The sequence below is a fragment of the Chrysemys picta genome, chromosome 4 (assembly GCF_011386835.1).
Source record: "Chrysemys picta bellii isolate R12L10 chromosome 4, ASM1138683v2, whole genome shotgun sequence".
NCBI lineage: Eukaryota > Metazoa > Chordata > Testudines > Emydidae > Chrysemys > Chrysemys picta.
The window spans coordinates 33,826,927-33,839,059 of NC_088794.1; the positions used below are offsets into that span (position 1 = coordinate 33,826,927).

The 12,133-nt window shown below is 46.8% G+C and overlaps 1 protein-coding gene across 4 annotated transcripts in view; it reads left to right on the forward strand.

Annotated features, from left to right (window-relative positions):
- Positions 1 to 12,133, forward strand: part of CD151 (CD151 molecule (Raph blood group)) — a 62,278-nt gene that overhangs the window by 21,904 nt on the left and 28,241 nt on the right. For 3 of the 4 annotated variants that reach the window (XM_005307290.5, XM_042862175.2, XM_065594654.1), the window contains exon 2: positions 4,862 to 4,972. The exons of the other annotated variant lie outside the window; for it this stretch is intronic. The gene's annotated coding sequence lies outside the window, so the exon portion shown is untranslated. The remainder of the gene's footprint in view (positions 1 to 4,861; positions 4,973 to 12,133) is intronic. 4 annotated transcript variants of the gene reach the window in all.

Consider the following 12,133-nt stretch of genomic DNA (forward strand, 5'->3'; position numbering starts at 1 on the left):
GGGAGTCTCTCCCCGGCAGCCACAGCCCTGGAGCTGGGGAAAGTTGCCTTTTTCTCTGGCGCCGCAGCCCTGCATGTCTCAAATTCCCCCCACCCCATCTTCTCACTCCACTGCCCCCACCCACCTACCCCCTATTCCCTCCAAGGCCACCACTTCACCTTATATGTGCGTCTTCTCAGGGTCCAGGCACCTAATTAGTGGAGTCATGCCTGCGCGGCTCCACTAATTAGGTGGGTGGCCCTTCATTCTCTCATGTGAGGCTGCCCAGGCGCGCACCTTAGAGGGAACTATCTGCGGACCACCTGAATGAAGCTCGTGGACCAGTGGTGGTCCATGAACCACAGTTTGAGAACTTCTGCACTAGATCATGCTTCTTCTAGATTATTTAAAAAACAAAGGGGAATCAAAAAGGGGAGGGGGGGGGAATTCAGCTCCATGTCCATTCCATACATCTGCCCCTTGAGTAGCTTCCTTGTTTCATATAGTTTAAGAGTTTGATCACACTCATGGCTTTTCACCAGCCCTAGAGGCACTGGTGGCTTGACTTTCAAGCGTGTTCTAACTGGTTTAAATGAAAAACGCATTTTGCATCCTGGGGACGATTATCCTCTTGCAAGGGAAGGGGTACGGGGGGCAGAACCATGCTGAGCTTCAACAAAGGGTAGAACACAGCTGAAGTTCCTGAAGGTTTCAGGCCCAGTATGTCATGAGGGGGCAGGACTGGACATTTGGCTCATGAGTTGCTGCACTGTCTGAGCCTCAGTTAAGAGTCCGCGAGCTATTCGAGCTAGTGAGTGCTGCCAGGAGTGCAGACAGGCAGGGGAAAGATCTGGTGGAGACCTGTGTATACATGCAAGGACTCTGAATCTAGCTGAGCTAGACCGAAAGGCTGGTCCTAGGAAATCAGAGCCCTTGTCTGGAGTGCTGGGCATTGAGGTCGGCAGCTTTACATCAGGGAGGAGGAGAAAGCAGGCAGTGGTGCTCTGTCACTCAGCCTCAGTCAGCTGGTGTAAAGAGAGCGTCTGGAGAAGAGTTTGGCAACCTTTCATTATTTTTTTTTATTTTATTTTTTTAACATTGGTAATGTTGCCCATTTGTTTTTAAATGGCTCTCCTAGGAACACAGACAGTAGAGGTAGGAAGGTCCCTTCTAGCTCACTCACCCCAGCTCCCTGACAATGCAGGATTATTTTCTAGCTTCGTTTATATTCCAGTGCTTTTTCCAGGCGACTTGAGAGTGTCTCAAATGTTGGGGCTGCTCTCACTTCTCTTGGGAGACTGTTCCATGATCTAAGACTTTGTCTATATTACCGATTTACTTCAGTCCAACTCATGTTGCTCAGGGGGTGTGAATAATTCACACCCCCTGAGCAAGTTATTACCGACCTAAGCACTGATGTGGATAGTGCCGGGTCGGTTCTCCCACCAACATAGCTACCATCTCTTGCAGAGGCAGCAGTTACTAAGCCGACGGGTCTCCCGTCAGCTTAGATTGTCTCCACCACAAGAACTGCAGCAGGGGAGGAGGAGGAAGAATAAGGGATGTTGGAAGTACATGAGAGTTTATCCCTTGTATTTCCTGCAGACCAGTTTATCCCTTGTACTTCCTGTGGGCCCTATTCAAACTCCTAATAACTTCAAGGGGCATCTGCCTCAGTAAAAACTGGGTTTTGGCCTTTTGGTAATACTTAACCCTTTCTTCCAGGTGTGTAGCAAACACCAATCCTTATAACATCCCAGCAAGGCAGGTTAGTCAGTATTAATGAAGACCAAGAAGTGAAGTGACTTGCCCCAAGCTACAAAGTGAGTTAATGTCACAGCCAGGAGTAGTATGCTGGGGGTCCTGATGCTGTACTCAAACTGCTGGATCACACTGTGACATTGCAGTCTATATGGTTTTATAAAAATATGCTAATCAGTGAATATAATGTAACTGGAATATGCTTCATGCAAAAGGTCTCTTGTAAGGTATCATTACAAAGCTTATAATCTACTGCGTGTGATTATCCTATTTGTATAAATGTACCACTCTTGTATCTGGAACTAGAAATATGAAATACAACGCTGAGGGCCTATTGTAATTATGCAAAGTGTGGGCCATTAATGGTGGTTTGGAATCTTGATGACTCCCATTAACCAGGACCATTGTCTGCAGATGGCTGTGTTTACCTGTTAGTCTTCCTGTATATGTGTGTGCTGGCAAGTGGGCAATAAAGTCTTGCAGTGACATGTTATCATGTCATCTGAACTGGAATCCATCTTTAACCTGAAGTCTGGTGGCACCTTCAAGACTAACAGATTTATTTGGGCATAAGCTTTCGTGAGTAAAAACCTCAGAAAGCTTATGCCCAAATAAATCTGTTAGTCTTTAAGGTGCCACCAGACTCCTTGTTGTTTTTGTAGATACAGACTAACACGGCTACCCCCTGATACTTGACATCTTTAACCTGGTGTCTTTCCATTGAGAAGGATGGGGTGGGAACCCAGAGAGGGACAAAGGATTCCCACCTTATGCAAAAGATATATAAAGGGGTGGAACAGAACAAAAGGGAAGGAGCCATCATGAAGAATCCCCTAGCTACTACCTGAGCTGGAACAAGAGGTGTACCAGGGGAAAGAAGGAAAGAATTGTGCCCAGGCCTGGAAGGTGTCCAGTCTGAGGAAAAAACTTACTGAAGTATCTCTGGGGGTGAGATTATCTGTATTCAGTTTGATTAAACATAGATCTGCGCATTTTATTTTATTTTGCTCGGTGACTTACTTTGTTTTGTCTGTTACTACTTGGAACCACTTAAATCCTACTTTCTGTATTTAATAAAATCACTTTTTCCTTATTAATTAACTCAGAGTATGTATTAATACCTGGGGGAGCAAACAACTGTGCATATCTCTCTATCGGTGTTATAGAGGGCGAACAATTTAGGAGTTTACCCTGTATAAGCTTTATACAGGGTAAAACGGATTTATTTGGGTTTAGACCCCATTGGGAGTTGGGCATCTAAGTGTTAAAGACAAGCACACTTCTGTTAGTTGCTTTCAGGTAAACCTGTAGCTTTAGGGCAAGTAATTCAGACCCTGGGTCTGTGTTGGAGCAGATGGGAGTGTCTGGCTCAGCAAGACAGGGTGCTGGAGTCCTGAGCTGGCAGGGAAAGCAGGGGTGGAAGTAGTCTGGGCACATCAGGTGGCAGCTCCCAGGGGTTTCTGTGATCCAACCCGTCACACACACCACCTTTGCAGGAGATAAATCAGTGCCAAAGCCCCATCCTCACCCCCAGCAGCATTGCCAGCAGGGGCAGAGATTTCAGGAGAGAGGAAAAACTCTTGCATGTGGAATCCTCAGTGTTTCTGCATTGCCTGGCATTTTGAGAAAAATCTCAGACTCACTTGTTTCCTGTTGTTCTGCAGCTAGGAGTGTGACTTTAAAGACAACAGAAGTAAACGGTGTTCTATTCTGGGGTGGGGAAGGAAAGCAGTGGGAGTAGAGACAAGTCAGCTCAGCCGTTAACACTATACTTCTGCTCTCCTTTAACTCCCAGAACCCCAGGCAGGATTTTTGTTTGAGGGGGATGTGTGCCAACTGCTTACAAGTAGGAATTCCAGTTCCCCAGCTGTATCTCCACAAGCAGCTAAAGGGCAAGGCAGGGGGTGGGGTGGGGTGGGGGGAAGAAACTGTAGCATTCTCACTAGGAGGATACGTTAATATTAGCTTTTGAGAGAGGAAGACTGATCATGGGAGGATGGGGATTTTTTTATTCTGTTTTGTACGGCGTCTAGCACAGTGGGGTCCTGGTCTGCAATATAAATAAGTGGCTTTAGGTGAATTCCTGCCTCCTGTTCGCCTTTCATGTCCTGCAGTTTGTGACATAGGATTCCCAAGCCTTGCCAAACGCAACTTATCAAGAGCCTGATTTGGGCTGTAATTCACAGTAGCCATTCTTAGTCTTTCTGTAAAGATGCAGCCCATGGAGACTTCAAGTCTCCCCATGCAGTGCTCTTTCTGGAGAATAGGCAAGTTGTCTAAACTCCTCCTCATTTCCTCCCCTTCCAAAAAAAGAAAAGAAAAAGAAAGAAAAGTTGGAGCTGGCTACCCATTTGACTTCACAGCGAAAGTCCCGTAGGGTTTCATAGTGAAGACTCCAGAGCTGGAGTTGAGAAAAGGTTACTTTAAACCACTGTTGTGCTCCGCATGTTTTGGAGCAGCCAGGGGCCCTTCCTGGCTCCAGGTGTCCGCCTCAGAACTGTTCTATCTGTGTTGCTTTCTGGAGCTCCTTATGAGTTCTGGCAATTGGTGAATAACTGTAGAGCTGTGTGCTGTGGCCATGTGCCCCCTTCCCACCCCTGCTTGCCCACTTCCGCCCACTCCATACCCCTGTCCCAATCCTGACATGCCCCCTATGCCAGGGGCTGGCAGCAGAGCTGGCTTGGAGTCCTTATGCCAGCTCTACACTGGGTGGGGTGTCTTCCTGTGCAGGGCATATTCTCCATGGGCTTTCTCAGGGAGCCATTTCCACCCCTTTTTAGGCTCCTTTGTGTTGCCAGAGTGCACCTGTGCTGTGGTTTAGGCAGCCTTGACAGAAACAATAGCTGGGTTTACATGATATTACAGACATGTGACTATAAACCCAATGACTGGCTGCCCCTTTCTGGCAGCTTCCAGCACTAGAGGCCTACCATCATATCTCCCAGAGCTGCAACAGGGGCCTCCCTCTTTCCTCCTCCCAACAAACACGCGTGCAGAATACTTTGTGAGCAGACGCTCTGATGTTACAGAATGAAGGTTTGATGGAAAGACAAGCTATTAGCTTTTTAATATAGGGAAAGGGAATAATTTTTTGCTGAGGGCTGTCTTCCTTCTTTTTCAGTTGTTCTCTTTCCTGTATCCCATTGAAGACGAGAGCAGGTGAAAGAGGAAGACGTCACTGTGGAGAACTGAGAGGTCTCATTTGTGCTCCAACTTTTACTCGCCCTGAGAGGTCAGTGGTAGCCATGTTTTTGTTCCCCCTTGAAAGTCTGCTTTAGGCAGATAATAGCATTTAGCATTTATGCATTGCAGAGCACTTCACAAGCAGCTGGCGGGAAGGCTGTATTTAATGGTTCATAGCTGTTTTCTGTGCCATAAGGCACCCAAGGGCAGAGGTGATAAGCAGCAAGATCCATTTTTTAAAATAAATCCTAGTTGGTAGATCAAGGGGAAGTGCTAGTGGGATTTTCATTTGGCACAGAGAGGTTAAGGGCTGGATTTTCAGAAGTGCTGAGCACCTGTAATTGCCCTTCAACTTCTCTGAAAATTAGGCCTTCAGTGATTTATCCAAGCACAGCAAGTGGTTGGCAAAACCAGAACTAGAACTTAGTCTCACCTGAGGACTAGACACTCCTATCTTGTGCATTACGTATGTGGGCGAAGATGGGCTATGAAGTCCACTATGGACCTTACAGTACAGCTACACTGCATCTGTCCAGCACTTAGCTACTATGGCCATGGGTGCCACCAAAAGGTTGAACGGCTAAATACTCTTATTTTTTGTCTGACTTGTATAAACTGGGGAGACAATAAAGACACATCATTGGGCTCACCCTGGACACTAATCTCCTCTTAGTTGCTATTAAGTGTTGCCTTTTATGGCCTAGGAGTTATTTAATTTACTTAGGTTAAGAAACAGTGCCTTACCTCCCCATCCATTAGACATAGCTTCAGGGCAGGTTATGCAGAAAAGTCTTCAGGACTGGCTTTCTTTCTTTGCTGTCTAATTGACTCCTGTTACTGGGCAAGTAGAGGCAGATGCATTGAGCCACTTTGTGTGTGTGTGTGTGTGACTAAACAAGTGCCTATAACCTATTTGAGTGTGGGTGCATGTGTTTTCATAGCTTTGGCATGTGCACATACATAGATCAGCTAACAAAATCCAGTGGGCTGAGGTGGGACCCCATAACTAGACCTTGAGACGCAGATGCCTCAGCACAGGGTAACGGATGCTACAGTACCATGTTTAGGACTGGATTTTCAAGTGCCACAGTTGGGGTTATTTTCAAAAGTGCTCTGCTCCCACTGTGATACTTACAGCCATATTGTCGGAGGAGCTCAGCACCCAGCATGCCAAACTCTATTGAAAACCAGGCCCCAAAGGATCATTTTAATGCTCCACATCGCTCCAGGGCTTTCCCAGCGATGATGCACTTATGGATGCCCACCACCACTCAGGATCAGCTTCTTAGCTGCTTGGGCCAGAGGTTCAATTCAGATATATCTTTCCTTTGTCTATTTCCCTGAAGACAGGTGTTGCTTCCTACACAGCAGTCTGGAATAGCCTCTCGCAGAGAGCTAGTCTACTCTGTGTGATACAAGGAAAATAAAATGCATTACACACAAAAGGGAAGGTCCAGAAACAACCATAGTTTCCTTGGCTAGTCACCAAGCATGCAGGAGCAGCCTGTACTGGCTAGGAGGGATAGATCAAACGAAAGACAGCAGTGATTGCTCTGTGATTCATTGGCTACCACCCTTCCATGAATCATTGTGCTGCATAAACCTGCAGCTGTTCTCTGCCTGTTCTTTGAAAATAAACAGAGAGGAGGACCTCTTGTGTGCTTTTACTGCTTCTTTTATCAGAACAGTTGAGTTTAGTTCTGCAAGATCCTCTGAAAAGTCCTTACCTGAGTTTTGATAGAAACATCTGTGTGTGTGAGAGGGAAATTCCCAGGAGGCCTTGAGCAGTGGCAGAGGTTTTGGTGTAGAGAGTATGTGGTGACTCTGTCTCACCCAGGGTTGATTAGAGCCTAAGTTGAATGTCCACTTCCTCCCCACCCCTGCCCCCCCTCAATGCACAACAAGATTCTGGCAAGTCTGACATCTCCCACTTTGACACCTCCCAAGGGTCCCATGTATTTAATCAGCAGGGGATCTGGCCCAGGGCAGGGAGAGTGAAATACTAAAAAGGCAACCCAGCAACAGTAACAGGCTGTACCTTTTGCTGTTTGGCAGTGAAGATGCCATCAAAGAGCCCCCCCCCCCCTTTTTTTTTTTTTGGATGGAAAAGTGCGGTCATCTAGTTAGATTGGGTGAAGTGAAAATCTGATCCCATGGGGCTCAGGGGACGTGGGCGCATTGTTCAAGGTACACAGCAGATCCTCAGCAGGTGCCAATCAGCCAAGGGAGCTATAGTGATTTACACCCACTGAGGATCTGGCTCACAGTGATAACTTGCCAATATTCAATAATGACAAACATCAAAGTCTCTTATCCAGATCTCATTATTAATTATTGGTGTTACAGTAATACCTAAAGGCCCCAGTGAAACTCAGGGCCCCATTGTACTAGGCTTGGTATACACACACACACACACACAGAGTAAGAGTTTACAATCTAAATAGACAAGACAGGCAAATGCTGAGAGGGAAACAGAGACATTGAGCATGACTTGCCCAAGGTGTCACAGCAGGACCGTGGCAAAACCAGGAATAGAACCCTGGTCTATGGGGGATTAGACTGTGTCAGCTCCCTGCCACACCAGTCTGTCCTCTTCACCCACAAGCTCCTTGAGACTCTGCCAGTCTTAACCTTGCTTTGCAGATAGTGCACCCCAGTAACTGAATTCCTCAGAGACTTCTGCCTGTAGTTTCCAGTCCCTCTCACTAGATACTCAGAAATTATTACGTTTGCTGCCCTGAAAGAGACGGTGTACACACCAGTCTGCTAGGTTAGCTAAGGAGTCTCTCTATATTTAATATAACAGCACTAAGATAGCTTAGAGTAAAACTAAGAATAAGTTTATTAATAAAGAACAGAGATTTAATTGATAGCAGGCAAGAATAAAAGAGAGAAAAAAGGGTTACAAAAATAACATCTTTTCTAGAGCCTAAAATGTAATTCCTTAAAAGTTATACCTTTGCTTAAAACGGTTTGTCACTTACAGCAAGTTACCAGCAGCTCCTGCTCTTCAGGCCAAGAAGATCCACCATTCAGAGGCTCAGAGGTTGCTGTTGGATAACTAGAATGTCTTTTTGTTCCCTTTATATTTTCTATTGTTCATTGTCTTTGTCTCGAGCGCCAGGAAGACTTCCTGGGCATGCAGACTCTGCTCACTAAACTGTTTCCTCCTCCACTTGATTGCTTTGTTTACCTTCTAAGTAAATGTACTTTCATTGGTCTCTGCCTTTAAGCCAGTCTCAAGCCAGTCAGACAGTGAAATCTACATTCCTTTGGCTAGGGCAGATTTGCTGTATACACTGCCTCCAAAACACATTTGAAGAATGTGTTTCTAGCACACACACACCATTCTTTATATACAACCTCTACATACATCACACAGTGATTTTTGGGACCAGTGTGTTACCAGTTTACATGTGATACCTTACGCAGACACCTTTTAATATTTTATCATCACACGGTGTTGGGAGTTGTCATAACTATAAAGGGAAGGGCAACAGCCCTCCTGTGTACAATACTATAAAATCCCTCCTGGCCAGAGACTCCCAAATCCTTTTACCTGTAAAGGGTTAAGAAGCTCAGGTAACCTGGCTGACACCTGACCCAAAGGACCAATAAGGGGACAAGATACTTTCAAATCTTGGTGGGGGGGAGGCTTTTGTTTTTGCTCTTTGTTTTGGTGGGAGTTCGCTCTTGGGACTGAGAGGGACCAGACATCAATCCGTGCTCTCCAAATCTTTCTGAACAAGTCTCTCATATTTCAAACTTGTAAGTAAACAGCCAGGCAAGGCGTGTTAGTTTTATCTTTGTTTTCTCAACTTGTAAATGTACCTTTTGCTAGGGTGTTTACCTCTGTTTGCTGTAACTTTGAACCTAAGGCTAGAGGGAGGTCCTCTGGGCTCTTTAAGTTTGATTACCCTGTAAAGTTATTTTCCATCCTGACTTTACAGAGATGATTTTTACCTTTTTCTTTAATTAAAAGCCTTCTTTTTAAGAACCTGATTGATTTTTCCTTGTTCTTAGATCCAAGGGGGTTGGATCTTGATCCACCAGGAGTTGGTGGGAGAAGGGAGGGGGGATGGTTAATTTCTCCTTGTCTTAAGATCCGAGGGGTTTGGATCTGTATTCACCAGGGAATTGGTGAAGAGTCTCTCAAGGCTACCCAGGGAAGGGAATTAGCACATTGGTAGTGGTGGCAGCGGACCAGATCTAAGCTGGTAGTTAAGCTTAGAAGTTTTCATGCAGGCCCCCACATCTGTACCCTAAAGTTCAGAGTGGGGAAGGAGCCTTTACAGGAGTAATGAGTGCGTCAGGCCTGAGACAATTTACTTTATAGTGGGGCCTTTGCCAGTGAGCATTGAGGGGCTCTTAGGGTCACACCCAGTCTCCTACTCAAGCTTATCTCTTCCAGTGATACCCCATCCTGGGGCATCCAACTGGTTCTTGGGAAGGGAGGGGAAAGGCTTGCCTCCCCCCCCCTTCTCTTTATTAGTTGCTGTACATACGTTATAAGGATACACTGTAAAATGCTGTATGGGGTGAGGACACCCTGCTGCGCCTCTCAGGAATCTCTTGCTCCCGATATGTGGCAAGCAGAGAGCAATTCCCTGGTACCGTTTCCATTGAGTGCTCAGCATAGGCCTTGGCTTCAGAGGGAATTGAGAGAGACAGACAGACACACACACACACCCCTACCTTCCTGGAGGCACCTCACTGGGGGTAGGATGCTGATGAGGACAAAGAAACAAAAGGGTCCTCCTCGCTACACGTCGTTGTAATAGCGGCTTGGATTTTGGGGGGAATGTAGGGGAAATGTAGTGCTGGTGGAAGTAAATCACTGGTAGCTTGATCCAAGAATAGCTGGGATAATTGCTCAGCAAGCTTCCCTCTCACATAGATCTGCCTGCACCAAACCGTAGGCGTCGTCCCCCCCTCCCCCGCTATTTCATTCCTGCATCCCCTTACGCAGCTCGTCCAGTTCACCTCAGCTTTGACTCCTCATCATCTCTTACTCAACTAGTTCTAGTTTCTCGCCCTCTCTGCCCCCCATCCTCCCCCCGTGCTATTACACCTCAATCCTAGCCTGCTGCTCCTCCTCTCTGTTTTTGGTTTGGATCTTCTCCAGGGGAAAAATAGCCACTTGTGTTGCCTCATATCCAACTGTTGGGTGGAGTCATGATGTGACTAAATATCTACGAGGGACTAAGATGTATTTCCATCACTGATTTAATGTACACTTACATCCAGGTTGCTGTATGTGAAAGACCAATGCACCAACCTACCGTGGTTGCTCTTTCTAACTAAAGCTGATGCAGTGTCAGGTGACTGCATAGCGTGGTTCTTTGTGGGGGAAAGAAGATGTTGCGGGGAGGCATCTGTATCCTGGGATCCTCTGAGGGAAGGAGTGGGCTCCAGGGTTGGGTGCTGGATGGCTCAGGGGATTAGCGAGGGTCTATTGTAGACCTTTCGCATCTAGGTTGCTAGTTCAAATCTTACACAGCTTGGCAGCAACTGTTACAATTTCCTGGCTAGTCAGTGAAATGAGTTTGTTGATCTCCGGAGGGTTCACATCACAATTTGCACTCCATGGCCCCCTTCCTGGCAGTCTTGGGGAATAGGCCAAGGACAGCATGGGCCCTAAAGACTGAATTATCTAGAGATTGTCTAGGCAGGTGTAGGCTGAGGCACATGGCTAGCACAGTGTGTAGAAACTAGCCTTGCTGCTGCTGCTGTAAGTGTTCTGTAGCTAAACAGAGATTTTGGGACTTTAAATCTGTCACCTTCCAGGAACCTGAAGTTCATAGGAACATTGTTTAAAAGGAGGGAAAAAACCCTCTGATATTACAAGGCTATTCAGAACGGATGATGGCACTACCATCCACTCCCCCGTGCTTTCGTTCAGCCATGTGGTAATTAATCTTCTCTAAGGGCATGTCTACACTGGCAGAGTTATAGTGCCGGGAGTTGCAGCGCTGCTCAGAGAGCGCTGAAGGGAAACTGCTGTTGTGTGTTCACACTGTCAGCTGCCTGTGAAATAGTGTGTTCACACTTGCGGCACTTGCAGTGGTATTCGGAGCGGTGCATTCTGGGCAGCTATCCCACAGAGCATCTCTTTCTCTTCTGCCGCTAAGAGTTGTGGGAAGGTGGAGGGAGTCACAGGGCATCCTGGGTCCTGTCCCAGTGCCCCCTGATGCATTGCTTCTCATCCCAGCAAACCCTGTGCTTCCGTCCGCATTTGGAGCCATCTTTCAACAATTTCTATATGGCATGTCCTGCCTCTTCGGGCTGCAGGAATGGATCCCGAACTGTTGACCAGTATGCTGCTTGCTCTAACCAACACATCATGAGTGGCAGTGGAGTTATTCTTTAAACTACAAAGGCAAGAGGAGTGCAACATTGATCTTGCCATGCATAGTAGCTACAACACAAGATTACTTGTAAAAAGCAACAGAGGGTCCTGTGGCACCTTTGAGACTAACAGAAGTACTGGGAGCATAAGCTTTCGTGGGTAAGAACCTCACTTCTTCAGATGCAAGTTGTGAAGGCCATGAAAGCTTATGCTCCCAGTACTTCTGTTAGTCTCAAAGGTGCCACAGGACCCTCTGTTGCTTTTTACAGATTCAGACTAACACGGCTACCCCTCTGATACAAGATTACTTGTGGCATTCACGGAGGTGCTGACCACAGTGGAACGCTGTTTTTGGGCTCGGGAAACAAGTACTGGGTGGTGGGATCACATCGTCATGCACATCTGGGATGATGAACAGTGGCTACAGAACTTTCAGATGAGGAAAGCCACATTCATGGGACTGTGATGAGCTTGTCCCAGCCCTGCAGCGCAAGCACACGAGAATGAGAGCTGCCCTGCCACTGGAGAAGTGCGTGGTGATTACACTGTGGAAGCTGGCTACTTCAGACTACTATTAATCGGTTGCAATTCCCAAAATCAGATCCACTTACCAGGGGCCTCCTCCCCTGTTTGTGCTTTGCCAGCATCTGACAGGTGTGACTGGCTAACCTCCAGGGTAGAAAAGAGCTCCTAGAATATCAGGGTTGGAAGGGACCTCAGGAGGTTATCTAGTCCAACCCCCTGCTCAAAGCAGGACCAATCCCCAGACAGATTTTTGCCCCAGATCCCTAACTGGTCCCCTCAAGGATTGAACTCACAACTCTAGGTTTAGCAGCCCAATGCTCAAACCACTGAGCTAGC